A 21,860-nucleotide genomic window follows, 5' to 3' on the forward strand; every position below is an offset into this window, starting at 1 on the left:
ACTCTTGGAAAGCTGGCCGGAGAACAGCCATCATGAGGCATGTTTGTCTTTTCCTCTCCAAGGAAGGACACAGGAAAACTTTTGCTAAGAATAAGTTTTTTTTTTTTGGAAGGACACTCCATGTGCTTTGCACTGTGCCCTGCAGAGAGGACTGCCCGCTCTCAGGGAGCTGGGGTATGTCAGCAGCAGCAGCCTCAGCCTGGGGTGGGAATACCACTCCCATCATGGGATACTCACCTGTGCTGGACCCTTGGTGTGTATCTCTCTTAGAAACAGCTCTGTGGCTGATAGTATTCCTTCTCCCTCTGCATTTTAGCAGGGTGGTCTCATGTTAGCATCCCTTCAGCAGTTTCAACTTGTCTATTGCTCTGTCCACATCTCTATGCCCCCTAACCACCTGGACTGGGCTCACGCTCTTCTCAGGCCTGGAATGTCCTCTTCTCCCGCTTTCCCATGGCCGACAATTGATCTCCTTTTAAAAATCACCTCCATTATCTACTTCTTATGGAAGACTTTCTTGGCCCAGTGTTGGGTTAGATGCCTTCTCTAAACTGCTGTATCCTGTACCTGTTTCAGCCCTGGCTCTGGGTGCATCCTATTGGAATGCATTCTTTACTGGTTTGTTCTCTCTCCTGAAACATGTGATCTTTGAGGATGGGGATGCCGTTGCAGTCATTACTGAGTTCCCACCCTTTAGCACAACCCGCAGTAAAGTGGATGCTTATGATGTAGTTATTATGCATGAGAGGGGTAAGAGGAGCGGGGGAGAGAACAGAGAAAGCAGTCTTGATTGGGGGGTATTTGTGGGAGATGTGGCACCATCTCAGTGTTAGGCTGTACCTCACTGTCTGCTGATCCCACCATGTCATTGTGCACTCAGCTGCTCAGGTTGCTCAGAACAACCACAAAGTCTCCATGCGCTGCTGTGCTCCTAGAGATTGGCTGTTGGTTGGAGTCCTCTGCTCCATGTGTCTCCATTCTTCCCTGGAAGCCGACTCTGCTCTAGCCAGGCTCATCTGCTCACTTTCTTCCAAACATGTCCTACAGTGATTATCTCCCTTCTCCTCGCTTGGGCCATCCTTCCATTCAATTCCATTTCCACACTGGTCTTCTGGGGGGGTCTCTTTTTCTGCTGTTTCCTAAGATTGTGTTTCAGCCCTTGTTTCTAGGAATCTTTTACTTCCCCAACACCTCTCCCCCTTTCCACAAGTCTACTCTCCCTCATTCCTATAGTCTTGCCTGTGGCCCTCCAATTTGCAGGTAGTGACCAGGTCCCTCCAGTAGAATGAACTAAATGGCTCACCCAAGACCCTGCTGTGTCCTCTCGATTGCTCAGCCTGGTTCCTAGCCGGTGCTCTGGAAAGGCTTACAGTCTTTCCATTCTTGGATGGGCAGCTGTGAGAAGTTCTTTAGGGAAGTGGGGTCCAGATCTATCACTAGAACAGGAATGGGGGACACCCAGACATGGAGAAGATGGGTGTTGGCATGGCATGATTTCAGGAATCTTCTAATCACACCTTTCCTACCTGGACTGTAGAAAGCCTCTTTTGAGAACAAGGTGGAGTAACGCAGGTAGGAGTTCACCACTGCTCTGGGGCTTGTCCGTGGCGAGGAGCATGTCAGAGGGGAAAGGCAGGACAGATTTGGATTCTCCAAGTCTGTGTGGGCTGGCCCAACCTAGAGAGGCCCTGCTCCATTTCTGTCAGTGAAACTGGGACCACCCCTTCCAATCCACACAGGACTCTGCAAATGAAGTGTTTATTTGAAAGGTCCCCTGGAACCATCCTGACAGGATCAAGATGCAGAAAATAGTTTAATGAGGACAGCAGCCTGCAGGCGCACCTGTACTAATTCTGTAGACAAAGGCACTAACCTGACAGCTCCAGGAAGAAGGGGCCATTAAACCTCTTTGGGGAAACATCAGTCCTGCAGGGCAGACAGAAGCACCTTATTGGAGCAGGAGGCAGGTGGCAAAGGCAGTCTTAGGCCTCTGTCCCATCAGCCTGGCCTGTTAGCTCATCTCCATGGTGGGCTCTCTGGAGTCCTGGAATCCAGTGGCTGCTTCTCAGAAAACCAGGGCAGCAGAGAACCCTGGTGGGTGCAGAGCATGTTCAGTGGGGAGAGCAGGATAAAAATTCCTGCAGGAGCACTCAAACTCTGGTTGCAGAGTCCATGATGATGATGATGGATCCTGATTCTATCTTGGGTTGAGTGCATACTATTATTGTGAATGTGCTGCAACAGCTTTGAGAGATTTTTCACTGTGACTCATACTAAGAAATATCTCAGAATTTTTTTTAAACTTTAATTATTTATTTGAGAGAGTGAAAAAGTTAGTGTTCCAGTCTTCTAGCTCACTCTCCGAGTTTCCCTCCCAGAAGCAGCCCAAGCTGGGATCGGGAACTCAATTTAGGTCTCTTATGTGGGTTTTAGGAAGTTGAACTTGACCCATCACCATGCTACTAACATGGGATGGGGTATCTTAACTGAGTCTTAACCATTGGACAACATGTCCACCTGATAAAATATTTTATTTTTTTACTTTTTAAAGATTTATTTATATGAAAGGCAGAGTAACAGAGAGAGAGAAAGACAGTAAAATATGGGAGGGTAGGAGACAGAGAGAGGTAGGGAAAGAGAGAGAAGTAGGGAAAGAGAGAGAGAGAGATAATGAGAGTGAGAGAGAGAGAAAGTGAGAGAAAGAGAGTGAGAGAGAGAGAGAGAGAGAGAATCTTCCATCTATTGGTTTGACCATCATGGCCAGAGCCAGGAGCCTGGAACTCCATCGGGGTGTATCATGTGGGTCTAGGGGCCCAAGTACTTGGGCAATTTTCTGGTGCTTTCCCAGGTGCATTAGCAAGGAGCTGGATCAGAAGTAGAGCAGTTGAGATTCAAATAGGGACTCCTGAGATAACAACATTGCAGGTTATAGCTTAATCTGTTGCAATCTGTAGACCCCCAAAATCTTTTAAAAATTCATCTTTTATTGCACCTCATTTGTCTCTCTGTGTGTATGTGTGCATCACCATGTCACCGAGTCATCAACCTCACAAAATGGTGCTTGCCTTTACTACGTAGGATATACTGTGCACACCATCCTCCATTCTTCCCACATGCTGGCTGTGGCCCACTGATGAGTTGCTTTGTACATTCCAAAATGTGGGTCCAACAGGCAGGCAGAGGACCAGGGGGAGAGGTCAGCCAAGGCTGCCAGAGCTGAGGTGGCCCAGTGCTGCCTTCTGTGCTTGTCTAGTGGGAAATGCATGTACCTCCTCCATAGGGTTGGTTGTAAAAGTGAAATGAAGTAATCCATGTCAGTGCTTAACAGCGGGCTTGACAAAGTCAGCATTTCACAATGATTAGAGGGGACGATGGTGATGGATACCGACTTGGGTCCTGTGTTGTGAGAACGCCCTACTGTGTGCTGCAGCCAAAGCTTCCCTGCTTAGAACCATGGAGTGCTGGAGGGAAGCTGCTGGCCACAGAGGTCTCCCAAGCTGTAGCTCCCTGACGGGTGAGGAAGCCAAGGTCTGTGGTGATCCTGCAGCCTGAGGAGGAGTGGGATCAGGAACATCTGATGTCTGCAGCATGCAGAGGTTCCCTTGCTCTTCCCATGGATAGAAGCTAAAGGTCTTAGTCAAGAATGGCAGTGCAAACTGTTATGGATAGGAAGAGGCCACCTAGCAGACCAGAGTCAGAGCTAGTGAGAGCCACTAAGGTGTTCCACATGCTGGCTGAGTCTTTCTGCTCATTCTTGGTGTTGCTCTGTGCACTGAGAATCCCAAAGTCCCCTAATCCTCAACTGCCCACTCCTCCTGTGGCCTGGAAAAAAGGAAGATGAGAGGATAGGAGGGGAAGGACACCATGCCTGGTCCCAAGCTGCTGAGGCACATGCATGATACCTGGGAGGGACCTCTCAACCTGCTGTTCATCTGGCCTGGGGCTGAACAGATGACTCTGTTGGAGGCACACTAATCAGAGACCATCTTTGGTGCCTTTGGCTTGTGAACTTCCCCTTACAATGTGCTCCAGGTGTGTGCATATGTGTGTGTGTGTGTGTGTGTGTGTGTGTGTGTGTGTTGTTGTTGTTGTTGTTGTTGGTGGTGGTGGTAATGCGATTCTCTGCCCTTGCTGTGACCTGTTCTACTCCCTCCCTCCCTTCCCTGGAGTGAGCCCACGGTAACACAGGCCAGGGTACAGCCATGCTGTGGAGCTTGGGCTGGGGCAGTGGGCAGGGAGATGCCTGGGTGGCTGGGCAAGCCGGGCTATCAGAGAGCACCTTGTTGTTGGTCTATCCAGGAATGCATGAGCATGGTGGGCCAGGCTGGGCCTATGCCCTTTTGTGGGTGAGGCCAGAGGGCATCCTGCTCACTGCTGGTGCTCAGGCAGCTGCCAGATCTAAGGGAGGTCAGGACTTGGTAGCTCTGCCATGACCCCGGGCTCCCAGTGGTTGCATGTATCTGCTTCCCTCTGCTAAGCCCCCCTCCCTGGGGTACAGGCCAAATGGCCGAGCCCTCTGCCCTGTGGACCTGGAAGCCCCTGCGGAGGCTGGGCTGCTGGCCACACAACTCTGTGCTGCTCTTTGCCGAAGGCCAGACAGCCTGGTGGGCGTTTGCCAGTGCCACAAATAACATTTTGCTAAAGTGGAAGCCCAGAGAATTCTTCTTTTGTTAGGTTTAAGTCTCTGCCTGAGATAGCCCTCTTTTCCATCCTAAAAATAGCTGCCCAGAGCTCTGACTGAGTCACCCGTCCCCTGCAAGCACCTCGTGCCACAGACCTGCAGCCTTGGTGGTTGGGGGACTTGGTGGAGCTGGATCAGGATGCCATGTGTCCCATGACTCTTCTTCACTGGTCTCTGTTTCTTTCCTAAGACCCTGACAGTTGGTGAAAAAGCAAAGGGGAGCTCTCCGTTTGTAGTGCATCTTCAGCTGCCCCATGCCTAACACAGGCTAGGTTGGGGTATGGGGCTGCAGGCTCCTGGCTAGGCCCAGGCTGTGTCTTCTGAGGCTCCTGGAGTAACTTGGGCAGCCTTGGTGCCCTGGGGAAGGGGTCAGCTGGTGACTAGCTGTGGAGTTCTGGAAGGTGAGGCTGTGGCCATGGCAGGATAGAGTGGGTGTGTCAGGGTTAGGACTTGGCTACAGGGCTTGGAGGGCCCTTGTGCTCTTCCTGCACCTCTCAGTGGGCAGGGCCGGGGGTCCTGGGGCCTGGCGTTGCCCAGTCAGCAGGCTGGACTCGATGGCTTATGTCCTATGGGGTTCCTGGGCTGGCTGGGGATTGAGACGGGGGAGTGGCCACTGGAGGGCACTGCAGCACCACCATCTCCTCGGCCCCTCTAACCTCTTCCAGGGGCCTCTTGGTGAATCTAGGCCCTCTCTGCCCCCTTAGCATTCACTCAGCCCCAGTGGGACTGAAGCCTCCAGCAAATGTCCTGACACACACATGCTCTCTGTCACTTTCCCCTCTGGCACACAGGGACATAGGTGGTCACCATCACACATGCTCCCTATGTACTCTGTGTCTTCACACACATTCACATCCTCCTGGCCCATTGTGGGGTCTTTGGCATGCTCCGTTTTGGCTTGCACGCACTGGCCCCTGCATGTGTGCCATGCTCGCTGCAACCTGACTGGCTTTGGCCATGTGCCTTCCACATGCAGGCAGCTGGGTACAGCTGTTTTGTATGGCAGGGCTGATGTAATGTCAAGAAATTTTGTGTTAGATTTAAAATGACACCTGTGAAAATAATCTTCCATTTGCAATTTAAATACTGTAATACTCAATTGTGGGAGCTGACAAGAAGTGTCCCAGTGGCTTTTGGAGAGCAATGTTGTGTGCCACCACTCTCTAGCCTCCTGGAGGCAGCCTGGTGGGGCGAGCCTGGCTTGGGCACCTTGGGCACACCTAGAGGTGACAGCCTTGGGCCACACATCTACCTGCAACCACCCTCCCCAAACTGCTTCTCCAGAGAGCATTTCTTGAAGTTTACCCAGACAGCCCAAAGCACAATGTTGCCTTTTTCTCCAAATCGGCATGACAGTCAGTGTCTCTCAGACCGTGGACCCTGCCCACATTCACAGCCCAAGTTCCTGGAACCCTTGGAATAACCTCTGGAGCCAAAGTCCCTGCCTCTGGCCTCATGCATGCAGCTGCATATTCACGCATCCAGTTCCATAGGCTGGAGCACCCATGGGGCACCCTGCATCCCTTCCTCAGCCCCACACAGGCTGAGCCCTCACCCTCAAGGCTGTGCTCACACGGCACAAGCAGCACTGTTCACCAAGAGGCATGGGAGTTCTCAGCCAAGGTCAAGGGGTCACAATCGCCATTGAGGTTCCTTCTGGCCCCCAGCTCTGAGATCCCACCCTACAGCCTGGGCTGCAAGGCCGTGATGCCTTGGCCCATGGATGTCCTCCAAGCACCTTATGCAGGGAATATCTCAAACCTCACCAGCAAATCTCTCCCCAGATCTGTGTCTCTCTCCTTTTCCTTATTTCTGTCTCAGCAATGGCTGGCCTCACTACCCAGATGGTCACACAAGGGAATGGGCTGTTGTCCATGGGCTTACCAGCTTTTTTTTTGTAGAGTAAATGATTTCTTCTGAATATATATATGTGTATATATACATACACACACATATACACACAATGCTGGGTTTTTTTTTTTTTTTGTCTATTTGAAATGCAGAATGACAGAGAGAGGGGGCGGGGGCAGGCTGGAACCAGGAGCCTAGATTTCTGTCTGGGTCTGCAATGTGTGTGCTGGGGTCCTAAGCACTTGAACCATTGTTTCTCGGCCTTTTGGCTAAGATCAAGTGCAATACCTAAGCACTTGAACCATCAGTTGTTGCCTCCTGAGATGTCTGAGCAGGAAGCTGGGTTGGAAGTGGAGGAGCTGGGACTTGAACCAGCACTCTGATGTGGGATGTTGGCATCCCAAGCAGTGCCTTGACTCCCTGTGTAGATCACAACTCCTGCTTCAGTCCCACAGCTTCTTTGTCCCATTGTCTCCCAGCCAAGTGGCTCCCCAGCCTTGTCTCTTCTCCAATTCAGTGTTTCTTTCGTCTGATTCTGTTCAGCTCTTAGGCTGGGCTCACGAGTGCCTGTGACTGGCCTCCTTGTCTCTCTTGGAGGTGGAGAGACTGTTCTAATGTTGAAAATGCTGGATGTCTGCTCTGCCTGGTGAGGTTACCAGGAGCCCCATGTGGTTGGCGGGCCCTTAACATGAGCTTTGTGCAATTTAAGAGCCATGTTTCATTTATTTTCATTACTTTAAATAACTGCATGTCATTAGTGATCATCACTTTGGACATTTAGAAGGAAATCCATGCCTCTAAGCGGCTCTGCCTTTTCTGTAGTTCTATAGTTTACAACCTGCCCTGTGCTGTCTGGGCACCAACCTGCTGCATGAAGTTCTCTGAATTGAGTGGTCAACTTTGTTCACTGTTGGAACTTACACTGTGCCCTAGGCCGGAAAACCTTTGCAGCTGTCCACATTCCTTCCTTACCCAGGACCTTGACAAACCCCTCCCACCTGGAAACATCTGTCTTGTCCAGGCCACATTGGAACCTGGCTCTGTGCCCTCACAGCCCCTGTGAGTGCCATCATCAGGATCTCTTTCTGTTCCCTATGGCTGAAGACTTCCTTGTGGCAAGAACTGTGTTTGACGCATGGCGGTGTCCCATGCACCTTGCACACAGTGGCTCCTTGACTGTATTTTCGGATTCATGAACTAGAAAGACTGGCAGCTTGGACACCAGATAGAGCATTCTCAGCCCAGAGGTGCTGATGCATTGCTGGATTCTTTGAGTCCTTCTCCTTATGGCCTCACGTTATAAGGTGAGAATAAAGGCATGCCTGTTTTTTTTTTTTTAATTCTTTACTTATTTGGAAGACACACAGAGAGAGGGCAAGAAGAAAAGAAGAAAAAGAAGATGACAACGACAGAGTCACTCCCCAAATGCTGCTGGTTCACTCCCCAAATGGGGGCAGCATCCAGGCCTTGGGCCAAGTTAAAGCCAGGGTCCTATTTGGGTCTCCCACATGGGTGACAGGGACCCAAACTACTGCTTCCTTTCTCTCCTACCTCACGCCCTTTAACACCTTCACTCTGACCCTTGCAATCAGATACAACCTTTGGAAGACATTCTGAGCTGCAATTTCAAAGGCGAGTGGTGAAAATACTCAGATCTGAATGCAGAACGTGTGTTTCTTCTGCCCCTCTAGATTCCAGCCGCCCTCCTGGCTGATGCCATTTTATCAGAGGCGCAGCATGTAGTCCTGGTGGCTGGCTGTGGCCTTGCAGACATCTCCTGTGAACAGGTAGGTGGGAATGAAGGATGGCTTGCTCCTGAAGATTGATGAACAGGGCTGCAGCTGCTAAACCCCAGTCCCTGGGCTTCAGCTTTCCCGGCTCTTGAGACTGCATTGCCCCCTGTGGTTGGCTGGGTTTCTAGGCTGATTTTAGTACATATGTGGTGGGCATGCTGGCAACTGCAGCCCTAGCAGGCTTGGTACCCAGACAGTCCCTGGGGTTTGAGCTACCCTTGTTGTGCTCTGGCCGTGTGAATTCCAGCAATGCTCGCAGCCTCACTGGGTTGCAGTGCCCTGCCCTATAAAATGAGATGGCGTCTTCTGCTGGTATCTGCCTGCCACAGAGTAGGCCAGGGCTCTGAGCACTGTGTTTGGCCCACAGAAGGGCTGGGTATGTGGTGGCAGCCCCTTAATATCCCCAGTGGGATATCCAAGGAGCCCTTTAAGAAAACTGGGAGTTCCTGTGCACGTGGTGTTTATGTGGTCAACTCGCAACCTCTGCTATGTAAACTCTCCCAGTGATTCAGGAAGAAGTGGGTGGACTCTCCCTTCCAAAGTAAGAATTCCAACAACTCCTGTCTACTGTGTGCTAGTTGTGTCCCGGTTATCCTTCTGGAAGCAGTGTAGGCATTTTTCTAACCTCTGCTGGGAACCTCAGAAGTGATGTCACCACTCCCATGCCTCAGATGTGGAAACTGGCTTGCAGCTGCTGCCCAAGTGGCCTCACCAGGTGCTTTTCTTGATAAAGTACAGATATCCCAAAAGGCTGTGATGCACACACCATGGCCGAGTCCCCCCATGGCATCTCAGAGCCTGCTAGGGCCTAATGCCGTGTCTATGGACCCCACAGCAAGGTTCCCTCACACCCCCCAGAAACAGAGCCAGGGTCATGGTTGCCATGTTACATCAAGGAATCCAAACTGAGAGTTTAGGTTCTGTTCTGCTGGATTTGGCTACGGACCATCAGATTCTGCTGTGGTGCCTGGCCATAGCCCCCCATTGCCTGTGGGTGCCTGGAGTTCTGTCCTGCCCACTTCCCTGTGTCTTTTCATAGTGCACTCAGTGGGAGAAATGTCTTTTGGACCTTGCCTTTTGAATTTCTGCATTTTTTCCTTATTCGCACCAGACCCGGCATCTCTAGAACTTGGTTTTTATTGGAAGGGCTGCCTGTGAGAATGGGCTTTTGTTTGGATTTCTGCTCTCCCTGGAGGGATAGGTGGGGGAGCAGGGAGCCAATAGGTCAGGGTCCCTCCCTCCTCTCTTCCTGTGGCCTTGCTGGCTCTGTAGACAAGGCCAATAGCCCAAGGAGTAGAGCTTGCTGCTTCCCCTGGAAGCAAGGCAAGACTAGGAATCTGGATCTTTTGCTAAGGCCTGGTTGCTTCCGGCCAGCAAGGCCACAGCTGGAGGCTTCTTGTCCAGGCTGTTTTGACCTGTGTTCCCCGTGGCCCAGATGTTTATTCACTGCCGTGTGTCAGAGCCCCAGAGCAGCACAGAGACCCCTCTGCTTCTGTGCTTGTGTGCACCACATTCAGGGGGATTGGTAAGGTCTGGAAGGATCTTCAGTCAGTGGGAATATGGGCTTGTGGGAAGCATCCAAGGGGAGTGTTTCCCATTCTTCCTTCTTGAGAGAGGAAGAGCTGCACCTGCTGCGCCCAGCCAAGGTGTGGTACGCAGAAGCATTTAACAAGTCATAACGAGTGAATTCCTTTAATACTTCTTTACCGTTAAGAAAGGTATAATTATGTATTGTAAAGTGCACAGAACAAGTGTCTAGTCAATACCCCAGGGAAAATAGAGGAATTTTGTGCTTCTTTTTCTTTTCTTTTTTAAAGGTTTATTTAATTTATTTTTTTTACTTGGAAAGTCAGATATTCAGAGAGGAGGAGAGACAGAGAGGAAGATCTCCCATCTGTTGATTTACTCCCCAAGCAGCCACAACAACTGGAGCTGAGCTGATCTGAAGCCAGGAGCCAGAAGCTTCTTCTGGGTCTCCCACGTGGGTACAGGGTCTTTGGGCCGTCCTTGACTGATTTCCTCGGCCACAAGCAGGGAATTGGATAGGAAGCATGGCTGCCGGTATTAGAAGCGGCGCCCATATGGGATCCTGGTGTGTGCAAGGGGAGGACTTTAGCAGCTAGGTATCATGCCGGGCCCTGTGCCTCTTTTTCTAATATCTCCTCTGCCACACAAAAAGCTGACTCTTCTGTGTATTTCTCTTATAGATCCATTTTGGCTGTTCTTGCGGTTCATTGAAAATTGGTCAAACAACATGGCTTCTCTTCTCTACTGGCTCCTTCAGCTGAGCAAAATGCTTTATCAGATTTACTCATGGTGTCATGTATTTAAAATCCATCCCTTTAAACTGGTGGACTGCATGGTGGAGTTCACCTCAGTTTGATTACCCACATTCCCTTTGATGGAGTATTTCCAGTTAGGAGCTGTGGGAGGATTGACAGCCAAGTCTTTCTGAGTACCTGCTTGTACTTCTCTTGGGTACTTACTCTGGGATGAAATTGCTAGATCCTAGAGAGATATCTACTTAGCATTACAGGAGGCTGACAAAACGGTTTTCAAAGCCATTGTACCAACAATGCTTTTACCAACAAGGTATAGGCCATTTAATTCTTCTGTATCTATTCCATCATTTGCTGTTGATAGTCTTTTCAACTATTCCAGTGGGTGTGTAGTTATAGGCCACTGTGGTTTTCATTTGCATTTTCCTGATTACTAATGATATTGAATAATTTTTACATATTGATTGGCCATTTAAATTTCTGCTTTGTGAATTATGGCTTTTTCCACTTTTAGGCAATCTTTTAATAAGTGATTTGTAAGAATTAAAAATATTGTCAAGATTCTAGTTTGTTGCGTATATGGATTAGGAATAATTTCTTGTGGCATATACTTTAATTTTTTTCCATGTATTTTTTTTCCCCTAAGATTTATTTGTTTTTGTTGGAGAGGCAGATTTACAGAGAGGAGAGACAGAGGGAAAGATCTTCCATCTGCTGATTCACTCCCCAAATGGTCACAAAGGCCAGAGCTGAGCTGATCCGGAACCAGGAGCCAGGAGCCAGGAAATTCCTCTGTCTCCCACATGGGTGTGGGGTCCCAAGGCTGGGGGCCATGTTCCATTGCTTTCTCAGGTGATAAGCAGGGAGCTGGATCTGGAGTGGAGCAGCTGGGACACAAGCCAGAGCCCAAATGGGATGCTAGTGCTTGTAGGTGGTTAGTCAGTTGAGCCATCCTGCTGGTCTCAATTTTTTCCATGTGTTTTAATAAATTGAAGTCCAGTTTACCAATTTCTTCCACTGTCAGTACATTCTGTACTCTGTGCATGAAATCATTGCCTGCTCTTGGGTTCTAATTATATTTTCCTACATTTTCCACTTCCTCAATACTTTGAACTCTTTTACTTTAAAAAATAGACTTTTTTTTTTAAATTTAAAAGACAGAGTTACAGAGATATTGAAAGGGAGAGATTGAGATATTCTATTCAGTGGTTCACTCAGGAGTTAAGAGCTTCTTCCATATCTCTACATGGGTAGCAGAGATGCAGCCACTTGGGTCAACTTTTCATTGCTATCCCAGGCCATCAATAGGGAGCAGGGTTGGAGGAGGAGCATTTGAGACTGAAATCAGTGCGCATTTGGGATGCCAGCAATGTAGGTAGCACCTTAACTTGCTGTTGCACAGAACAGGCCCCATCACTTAGGTTTGTAAACAAGTTGCTGAGTGACTTTTTGGATGTGGTATGAGGTGGGCTTCAAGTTCAGTTTTTTGATGGATGAATCCTGTGTACAAGCATCTACTGAGCATCACTCTTGCTGAAGGCTGGCCACTGCCACGTTCACCAAGGGTTGCCTGAGGCACAGGTGACTTTGGTAGCTCCTGTAGGTGCAGGTACAGTTTCCTTGCCTTATGGGAGAACTTCCCTTGGTGACAAATAAGCAGTCGCTATGGCTCAAGTGGTAACTCATATTCAGTTACAGAAAGGATATAGTCTCCTTCTATATCAAGGAAGACTTCTTGGAGGAGGAGGCTCTTGGATGGGCTTTGAAGAATGGAAAGAATTTTGGTGTAGTAAGTGTAGGAAAAGAACTCCAATAGCATCAGCGGCACTGCCTGTGTCCCTCTCTAAGGACAAGGTGATCAGTAGAGATACACACACACACACACATACACACACACACACACACACACACGATCCTTGTCTTACATATCTATCAGTACCAATGTGCCTATATCTGATCTGATATGTACTTAATCTTAGATTAAAATGAATTTATTTTAAAAAATATTTGTTTTTATTGAAAAGGTAGATTTACAGAAAGAAGTAGAGATAAAAAAAAATATTCCATCTGCTGGTCCACTTCCCAAATGGCCGTAATGGCTGAAGCTGAGCTGATCCATTGTCAGGAGCCAGGAGCTTCTTCCAGGTCTCCAACATAGGTGCATGGTTCCAAACATTTTGGTCATCCTCCACTGCTTTTCCAGGCCACAAACATGGAGCTGGATGATAACTGGAGCAGCTGGTATATGAACTGATGGCCATATGTGACCCTTATGCTTGAAGGTGGAGAATTAGCTAGTTGAGCCATAATGCTGGCTCCTGATTAGTCTAAATTTAAATTCAAGCCTAAATCTAGTCCATGTATACTCTCCATCTGTTCGTGTCCTCAGAAATCTCTGGGCTAAGGAATTTGATGATAGAATATTATCACTTGGGGCTGGGTACAGAGAAGTTCTCACAGCCTGCAGGCAAACTCGTCAACTATCTCCTTGTCTAAACTATAGATCATCCCTGAGAAGGAACTCAAATTGTCCCCTGCCCCCACTCCCACTGGCCAAGCTTATCATCACACAGATTGGGAATGAAGGGCTCATCTCCAGCATGTTAGTAGGTTGTGAGCATGGGACACCCATGCCCTGGTTCTAGGCTTTGCCCACGCTCTACCTCCCACTCTTTTGGAGCCAGGGAATTCACCAGTCCTTGGCCCTTCAGAGTTGCAATAGTGTTCTTTCAGACGGTTATCATTTATAAGTCCTCTGTGGGATTAGAAGGCCCAGGCCTGGCTAATCTCCCTATATAGATTTGATCTGTTGAGCCATTCTAGTCTCTTTCCTGTCCTCATAACTTCTGGGCCATTTGAGGGTAAGCACTGCATTTTGGTGGCCTTGGAATCTCCACTTTTAACAAACTGATGGTTCAGACCATGCTCTGCAGGTAGAGGAACCACCAGGCTGCTCAAGTTCTGCCTTGGTATTGGCATTCTGAGGTCAACACAGCATCCTGAGCTTGGCCAATAGCTCCCCCAGACCAACTTCTCAGGTTCAGTTGCTTCTGTCTTCCTAGCAGCTTTGATGTTTTCTTGATTCTTGTCCTTTTCTTAACATCTCTCCAGCCCCCAAATCCTCAGCTCTGTGTCGGCTGCAGAGATTGTACAACCTCGTGCCCTTGAGGTTCTACTTGGCTGCCTCCTGATTGAATGCTGGGAGTTTCTCCCTACAATGTGGACCTGCCCAGAATGTCATCCAGGGCAGCTGGCTGGGCAAGGTGTAGCACAGATTAACACGCAGGAGCCCAAGTATTAGCCAGTTCTGATGAGGCTAATTAGAGGGGGTTGCAGGTCCTGGAAAGACAGGGTCCCGTGTGCATTGGCTTGAGCCCTCGAATCATTGCAAGGCTAGAGTCCTTTGGTTTCTTGTTTCGGTTTCCAGGGACACACCCCTGAGCTCCCAGTGCTGAAGTGTCCCCAGGGAGCCCTGCGCGTGACTCTCTTGCTACATCATTGGCAGCAAGTGCTCCTGATTCTGCTGGAACTGTAGCTGTGCGATTTCCCCACAACCCAGTGTGCCCTGGAGGGGAGGACCCGTCTGAGCATGCTGTTCTTCTTGGAGCCTGAAAGTCCCTTGAAATCAGATTCCCTTTGTTTATTTTCTCATAGCCTTAGTGATGGGTTCCTGCTGACTTAGAGGGAAGCTATGTATCCTGTGGAGGAGGCAATGACTAGTTATTTTTTTAAAATCCAAATTTGGGGAAGTCTGCATGGCCCCTGAGTTCTCCCTGGGGTATAGGCAGAACCCGTCTCCTGCTGTCACTGGAGGGTATTTGCCACTTGGGAAGGCTCCGGACAGCAGGGTGAGCTCTGGGGTTTTCGTCTGGGCAATTTGGAATTGAGGATTGAGAACACATCGTGGATCTCTGCCAATGGTTGTGAGACACACCCTCTGGAATTCATTTGAATAGTCTATATGTCGCTATCCAACTCAGGTTCTACTAATGTGTCTGTTTTCTCGCTTTTTCTTACCATTTCAACGTCACTCATGGAAGTCTAGCCCCTGCTACTTCATCTAGGATGTTCTCCCTGGCCATTTCTGCTCAACTTAACTGAACTCAGAAATCATATAGGAGCCTTAATATGTACCAGTCTCTGCTACTTTGCCATCCACTTGTATCTTTCATTTGTTTTCCCATTTCCTTTTCTGTCTTGTCTCTCCAGTGACAGTGGAATGTGCAGACAAATGGAACATTCAGCACTGATTCCCTTGGGCACTTAGAGTCCAGTGGCTGCTGAAAGACAACCCATGGCCCACCGCTACCATAAGTCTCTGCTGTCTTCAGGTAGAACTCAGCTGTTTTAGTCTTCCTATGCTACTATTTGAAGGTTTCCTGCTGCCTCACCCCCAAAGAGTAGTGCAGCAGTTCTGGGAGGTGAAATCTACTGACAGGTGTTTAGGATCTGAGGGCTCTGTGTTCATGAATGGATTAATGCCACTTCTGCAATGGTTGGAGGTTGGGAGTCCCATTTCTTGCTCTTCTCACTTCATATTTGCCTTTTCACCATGGAGTGATGCAACAGGAAAGCCATCACCTGGCATCCATTTGATCTTGGACTCTCCAGCCTTTTGAACCAGAAATCCATGGATTCCTGTACATTAAAGCTTCCAGTCTATGGTGTTCTGTTATAGCAGTACAAAACCTTGATATCTCTGTAGTTACTGAGCCAAAAGCTTGAATTAAACTTCAAAGGCCAATGCATCATCAGGGTGATGAAATTTCATTTCTACGGGGAATCTTCTGGGCCATGCAGCCTTCTGAGCTGAGCCAATATTGCCATCAGCTGGGATAGCAGGCAGCACAGACCGTGCTGTCCTGCCTGGGGATCCTTAATGAGTTCTGCTCCTCTTGGGAAGCACAGGGCGCTCTGCTGAGTGGAGCAGAGACACTAGAAGTTGCCTTCCAAGGCATCCACATCTGCTTTGCTGTCTTGAGTGGTCCAGGCAGGAGCACTGCAGCAGGTAATAGATATGAAGGTGCTCAATCTGACATACGACACACAAGGAATGCTTAATGAATACTGGTGCCTTTGTCTGCATCATGAAGAAATCAAATGCACACAGATGATCAGTGCTCCCTGAGGGTTGTGACTTGGAAATGACAAAAGCAAGTCAATGCTGTTCAGCTTTGTCAACTGACATAGTAATGGGTACAGTGAATTGTGAAGTCTGTAGTTTCTTTCTATTCTCCATCTTCTGATCCCTGGGATATCTCTTCTGAGCCTCAGACACCTATAGCTTGGGGGAATGTTGTTTCCCTCCTTGGGCTATGATTTTGGCTGCTTTGTCCTGGATCTCAGGCAGGGGTCTTGGCTTAGGGTAGTGCCGTTGGTGGGGATTGCTGCCTGATGGTGAGTGTGATTACCCAAACAGATCACAGGTTTAATCTAGGGAAATGTCTAGGATCCCCCAAGCTTCTTTCTAGAACTTTCATCTGTTAGCAGCTCCTGATGGAGGTAAGTGGTTGGAGGCAAAAGTGTGTGGATGAAACCAGAATTCCTTCATTTTCATGGTCTGCTCAAGGAGTGTCCTGGGTTGGTTTTGGCAGACCCCAGTGGCCTGAAGTGCCTGCCACTATAGCCAGCAGGGAGTTTCCTACCTCTGAGAGGACCATGGACCTCTGGCCAGCTCTGAGGTGCTTTCCAGATCCCTGAGTTTGTTCCAGGCTTCCTAGAATGTGCCTCTCATCAACCTTCTTGCAATTCACTCAAGTGTTTGAAGTGGGGAGTGAAGTAAGCTGATACCTGCTGTAGCTCAGAGCCTGGGCAAGCCCAGCAGACCCTGCCCTGATTACATAGGCTGGAGGCACCCTGCACTGCTGTGTGACCAGCTGTATGGCTGACATGCAGGGGGACCAGAACTGCTTATGATTCCCAGGAGGGGAGAGCTCAAGTCCAGGACCTGGGCTCTGATGGACGATTGTTATTGCAATGTGTGTGCAGCCGAATGACATCATGCTATTGAGCCAGGAACTTTTTTTGTCAGTCTTTTAACACAAGTTTATGTTTTTCAGACCTTAAAACTGCAGGTCATTTTTTACATTTGCTATTGAGAGCAGATGTGACTGATCCCTATCGGGTTCTACTGAAAAATGACGGGGTTGCCAAAGGTCAAATGCAGAATGCCTTTCAATCTCCATTATTATTTCCTCCACTCAGTGGCCTCAGTAGGAAGCCTGAGGTGGTAGCCATGGCCCTTCTGAAGACTCTCAAACTTTTCATTTCCAGTTCCTGAAGATTGGAGGAAAATCGGTGGCTCTTACACTGTGAATCTTGTCTGTACTCAACAGGTTGCTAGGGGGTGGGAGCAGAGTCCAGTCTTGCAGTGGGAGACATAGCACCATGGTCTCTGCTTCCCCTGTACAATTCAAGAGTGGACTGAGGGGTCTGTAAGACATCCTTGACCTGTTCTTGGACTTGGTGAGGCCCTGACTGTGATCTGTATCTTTAGCATTATTTTGTATCCCTCTAGTAACCCGAAGAAGCTTAAGAAGATGTATCTATTGGTGGCAAATGGTCACCTTGTCCCTGTTTAGATACTGGGCAGCTAGGAGTAGAGGAAGGAATAGTATGAAGTCCCCTAGATGGGCATGGAGAGAGGTGTCTTCTGCTATCCCATCCATCTGGGGCTATAGATAGCTCATGAGAACAATTCTGTTGTTAAAGTTTATGGGAAAACTCACAGCTCAAACTTAGGAAAATATATGCTTCTTCCAAAGCCAGGTTCTCTTATTGTTCAGTGTGGCAGTAAAGGACCCCAGCATTGTGTCTATAGTTAGGGTGAGTACTGACCTCCTGCAAGATGCTGAGTCCCAGGGCAGGAAGAAGGCAGCCCTGAAGGGGACACTCAGGGGACTACAGCTGCTGAACATAAAGTCCACAGTGCCTCTAGGCTAGTGGGATGGAGGTAGTACCAGCTATTCTCTTCCCTGAGCTGCTCCCAGGGATGTTATAGAGTACTTGTGACAGCTGGGAATGGCCTTTTTGTGCAGCAGGACATTTGGATCCTGAGTAGACCCCGGGCACCAGCTTTGTAGGCATCAGGGTCTCGGTGCTGCCATGAGAATTCATTCATGCATTCATTCATCCAACCATCAACTGAATAATCTGTGTACCTATCCATCCATTGAGCAAGCATTTATGAAGCATCTTCTTGTAGTTAGAGATGCAAAGATGGGGAGGACAGTCCTTGCCCTGGAGCTTGGAGCAGACTCACTGATGAATGCAATCAGATGTGAGGCAAGCGATACAAAAGTGGAATGCCACAGGAATGCAAGAGAAAGCCCAGGGAAAGCAAAATGGCTCCAGGGAGGCCCTTGATGGCAGGCAACTACAGGAGGATGTGGTGGTTAAAGGTACGTTAGGGTCTCTGGGCTCTCCAGGCTTTGTCTGCTCATTCCCCAGCAGCAGCCACAGTGTAAGGTCTGGGCATGTGTGTGTCCCACTAAAAGGGTGGGGCTTGAGATATGTGAGTCATGTGCGGAGTAGGGGAGAGGGCTTGCAGTTCCAAAGTAGCATTTCAGAACTTGGACATTTGGGAAAAATGGATTCCCATGAAATGGAACTTCTGTGCTACTTGGTTAACTGACTTTGGAATTTTTTTATTATTATTTTAAAGACAACTATTTTTCTCCATGACTTGAGAACATCCGCTTGAGTGCGTGGTTTTGGCAACTTAAAGCATGGTGGCTATTAAGAAAGACTTGCTGACAAGGCGAGGACATTATGTCACCCAAAGCTCCAGGCATCTCAATGCTGGGGCAGTTAAATGGAAGTACTGGGACTCCACAGAGCTTGGGGAGCACAGTGTGAGTGGAAGCATGGTTATCTTTTCTCTGATTCTAGTCTCCACCTCTACATGTGTGGCATTCAGAGCCATCTCCCGTTGAAGCCAAAGCCGTGTGCCTTCTAACAGATCATGCCAAGGGCTAATGTTCTAAGCTGTTCCTATAAACACCCAATAGCAGCACCTCTGGGACCCAAAGGTCACAGCAGTCCAAGCTCTGCTGCTTTTCTCTGTGGAGGTGGGATGGAGTCATGGGCAAGGAAGCACTCTGAGAAGTCACCAGGTGGGCCCGCTGTACTCAGCCTGCTGCATGGCGGCAAGCTGCAGGGAGTTGAATGCTCTGGCAGGAAGCGGGTGGGCCCTCTTCAGGCACCCCAGCTGGTTCCTTTAAAGGGGAGCCAGCAGTTTTTTAACCTGAGGCTCTGAGCAGAGGAGGGTCAACATTGGTCCTTTCTCAGGCTTTATGGGAAGTTGGCAAGTGTATCAATAAAGGTATCTCTTTCTTCCTTGTGAAATGCCAGGTTACAGTTGACTACAGCACTGTAGCCTCGGAGCCAGTTAATCTTCTGAGTCCATATTTTGTACTGGCACTGCAGGAGCTGTCCTGGGCTTTTGTTTCCAGCAGTGGGGCATCAGGGCTTGTATCCTAGGGTATATCCAAAGAATAATTCTCCTGTTCTTTGATGTTCCTGGGACATCTTGAGACACTTAGAGGTACACTCTGAGGGAATGTTGGAGAGCTGGGTTGTACAGCCCTCATTATGCTATTAAAATAGAGTCAGTGAAGGCAGACTGTGAATGTCGAATAGAAAGCTGCTGTGCTAAGTGGAAGGCTGGTTCAGAAGTCACTTCTCTCTCTGCCTTCTTGAATCACGAACCATGTTTTATTGCAGCTTGGGCAGGAGCAAGATGCTTTGCTGCCTATATAACTGTCGCAGTTGGAGGTTCACACATGGATTGTTTTTCATGACATTTGGAAAATCAAACCATAAAGAAATACAGTGAAGATACTGAAAAAAAAAAGGCTTTATCAAACACCATGTATTCATTACCCAGGAACCCATTCTTGAAAACTTAAAAAAAAAAAACTCCTGTTCCAGGAGCAGAGATGGGGGCTAATGCTAGCAGCCTGTGGAAGTGGCTTTAAAAAAAAAAACCTTGCTCATCAACCCAAGCAGCAAAGTCCAGCCAAGGAGTTCTTCCTAAGAAACCACTTCTGGCACCTCTTCCTCCTGATCAAAAGTTTTAGGACTCCCCACTGCAGCCAGAGGAAAAAACTGTATCTTGTAAGCTCACTGAGTGCTTCCAACTCTGTCTTCAAGGTGAGGAGCCCTCTGGCCCCCTGTTGGCCTTCTTCAGCCTCCCAATAGAATGCCAATGAATACAACTGTGATGACTACCACACAACTGCTGCAACTACTTGAACACATAGTGTCACCGCTATAATAACTAGCATACAACTGTGATGGCTACCACCATAACTATAACTACTGTACCACAGCTACTTGCACCACAACCAAGGTATACTAAACTACCCTTCAAATACTGCTACCATTGTTATAACTACTTTGCTACTTTAACTACAAAACTGCAGAAATTAGTACAACTACAATAACTACTACCAAACTATAGAAGCTAGTACAACTACGATATCATAACCACCACTACTACAACGACTATAATTGCCACACCATAAGTACTATGGTTACAGCTACTATAACCACTGTACTGTAAAGACTTCTACTACAACTCTAATCACTCTACAACTATCATCTTACCACTAATTAAGACTACAATGACTACTTCAGCTACCAATAGTACAATTACAACAAGTATTACAACTATCACGTCTGCCAGATTCTGGCTACTATTCTACATCTACCAGCACTTTACTGCTATGCAGATACTATTGCAATTGTTACTACTATGACACCTATAATTACTATAAAAAAACTATCAACTTGTTTTCAACACTTGCCATGGCTAGTATCATAAATTCTGTAACCATGACTAAAAGTTATAATCACAACTTCTCTAAGGACTATATTTATAGCAAATATTACTGCAACTGGTATGACTACAACAGCCACTTCTGTTGGTGTTGCAACCCTGGAATAGATCATGGGGTCTTTCTGCTAATCATGGGCTCTGGGATAGGATCACTTCTATTCACCTCCTTGATTCTGTCTGCCACTAGCTGTGCCACATTGGGCAGCTGACTTAATGTTCTTCACCCTAGTTTCTTCCCTTGTACCTGGTGATGATGATGGTCTTTCTACTATAGAGAGCTGTTTATGGATTCCAGGAGTTTTGATACAGTAAGTACTAGGACAGCAGGTGGCTTGCGGCAAGAGCTCATGTGATCATGTGTTGCGAGAGCCTTTCTATTTCTCTTTCTTCTTCTGCATCCTGTTCTTGGATGGCTGTCTTGAGTTGTTGCTGGAGGGGAGAAGGCTCCGAAATGGCTTGGTGATGCATCTGCAGGGCTTGTGTCAGGACCTGAGGAGACCAGTGAGAGGACAAGAGCTCTTCAGGAGGCCACTGCTGAGGAGCAAGCATGTGTTCTGGACAACCCAGAGCTATTTCTTGCAGACTCAGGAGTCACAGGGCTGGATTGGCCCTCGGGGTCATGTTGGAGGAGCCACCTGACCTGGAGGGGCTGGAAAGTCTGCATGGGGAAGAACTGGGGAGATAGGGGTGGGAGAAGACAAGGAGGGTGGGGCTTGTCTTTGGGCAGGGGCTGTGTCAGAGGGAAGATCAAGAGGTGCTAAAGTGTTCAGGGTTACAGAAGCTGATAGTTGACAGGTCCCAGGCACAGATTTTGGTACCCCAAAAAGAGGCTACAGGAGGAGGCTGTCAAGAGCTGTATTCTGCCCGGAATGCTGTGTGGGGATGAACTTGCCCTGTCTGGACTCTAACCTCTCAGCACTTGGCCTAATTTTCTCTCATGCTGCAGCAGGATTAGGACATTTCGCATGAGACATAGCAGGGTTCTAAGGGATAGTGGTTCCACACCAGTGTTGAGATGAGACCAGGGCGTCTGGACCAAGTGCTTGCTTCTCTGGGAACCTCGATTTTTTTCACCCATACAGTGGGTAAAGCATGTTTTTTTTTTTTATGTTGTGTTTCTGAGGATGTAGTCAGAGGATGTGTGTTCCAGGGTTTGATAGGTTTTTGCTCTAGGTGTGGCCTCCAGGCTGGCAAGATCAGCATTTCCTGCCAGCTTGCCACATTTGCTCATACTCGGGCTCCAGGTACCGAGTCTGTGGATTTAGATGTGACTGAGTGTGACTGCTGGGGTGGGGCCTGGCAACCTGTCCTGGGAGGCTACGTCCAGGTGATGCTGAGGTCAACTCAGCCTGAGAAGCTGAGCCTCCTGGAGGTCTGGGCTTCAGAGCAAGCACACATATGAAGGAGGTTAGCAG

Source organism: Ochotona princeps, chromosome 8, assembly GCF_030435755.1.
Source record: "Ochotona princeps isolate mOchPri1 chromosome 8, mOchPri1.hap1, whole genome shotgun sequence".
In the NCBI taxonomy this organism is placed as follows: domain Eukaryota; kingdom Metazoa; phylum Chordata; class Mammalia; order Lagomorpha; family Ochotonidae; genus Ochotona; species Ochotona princeps.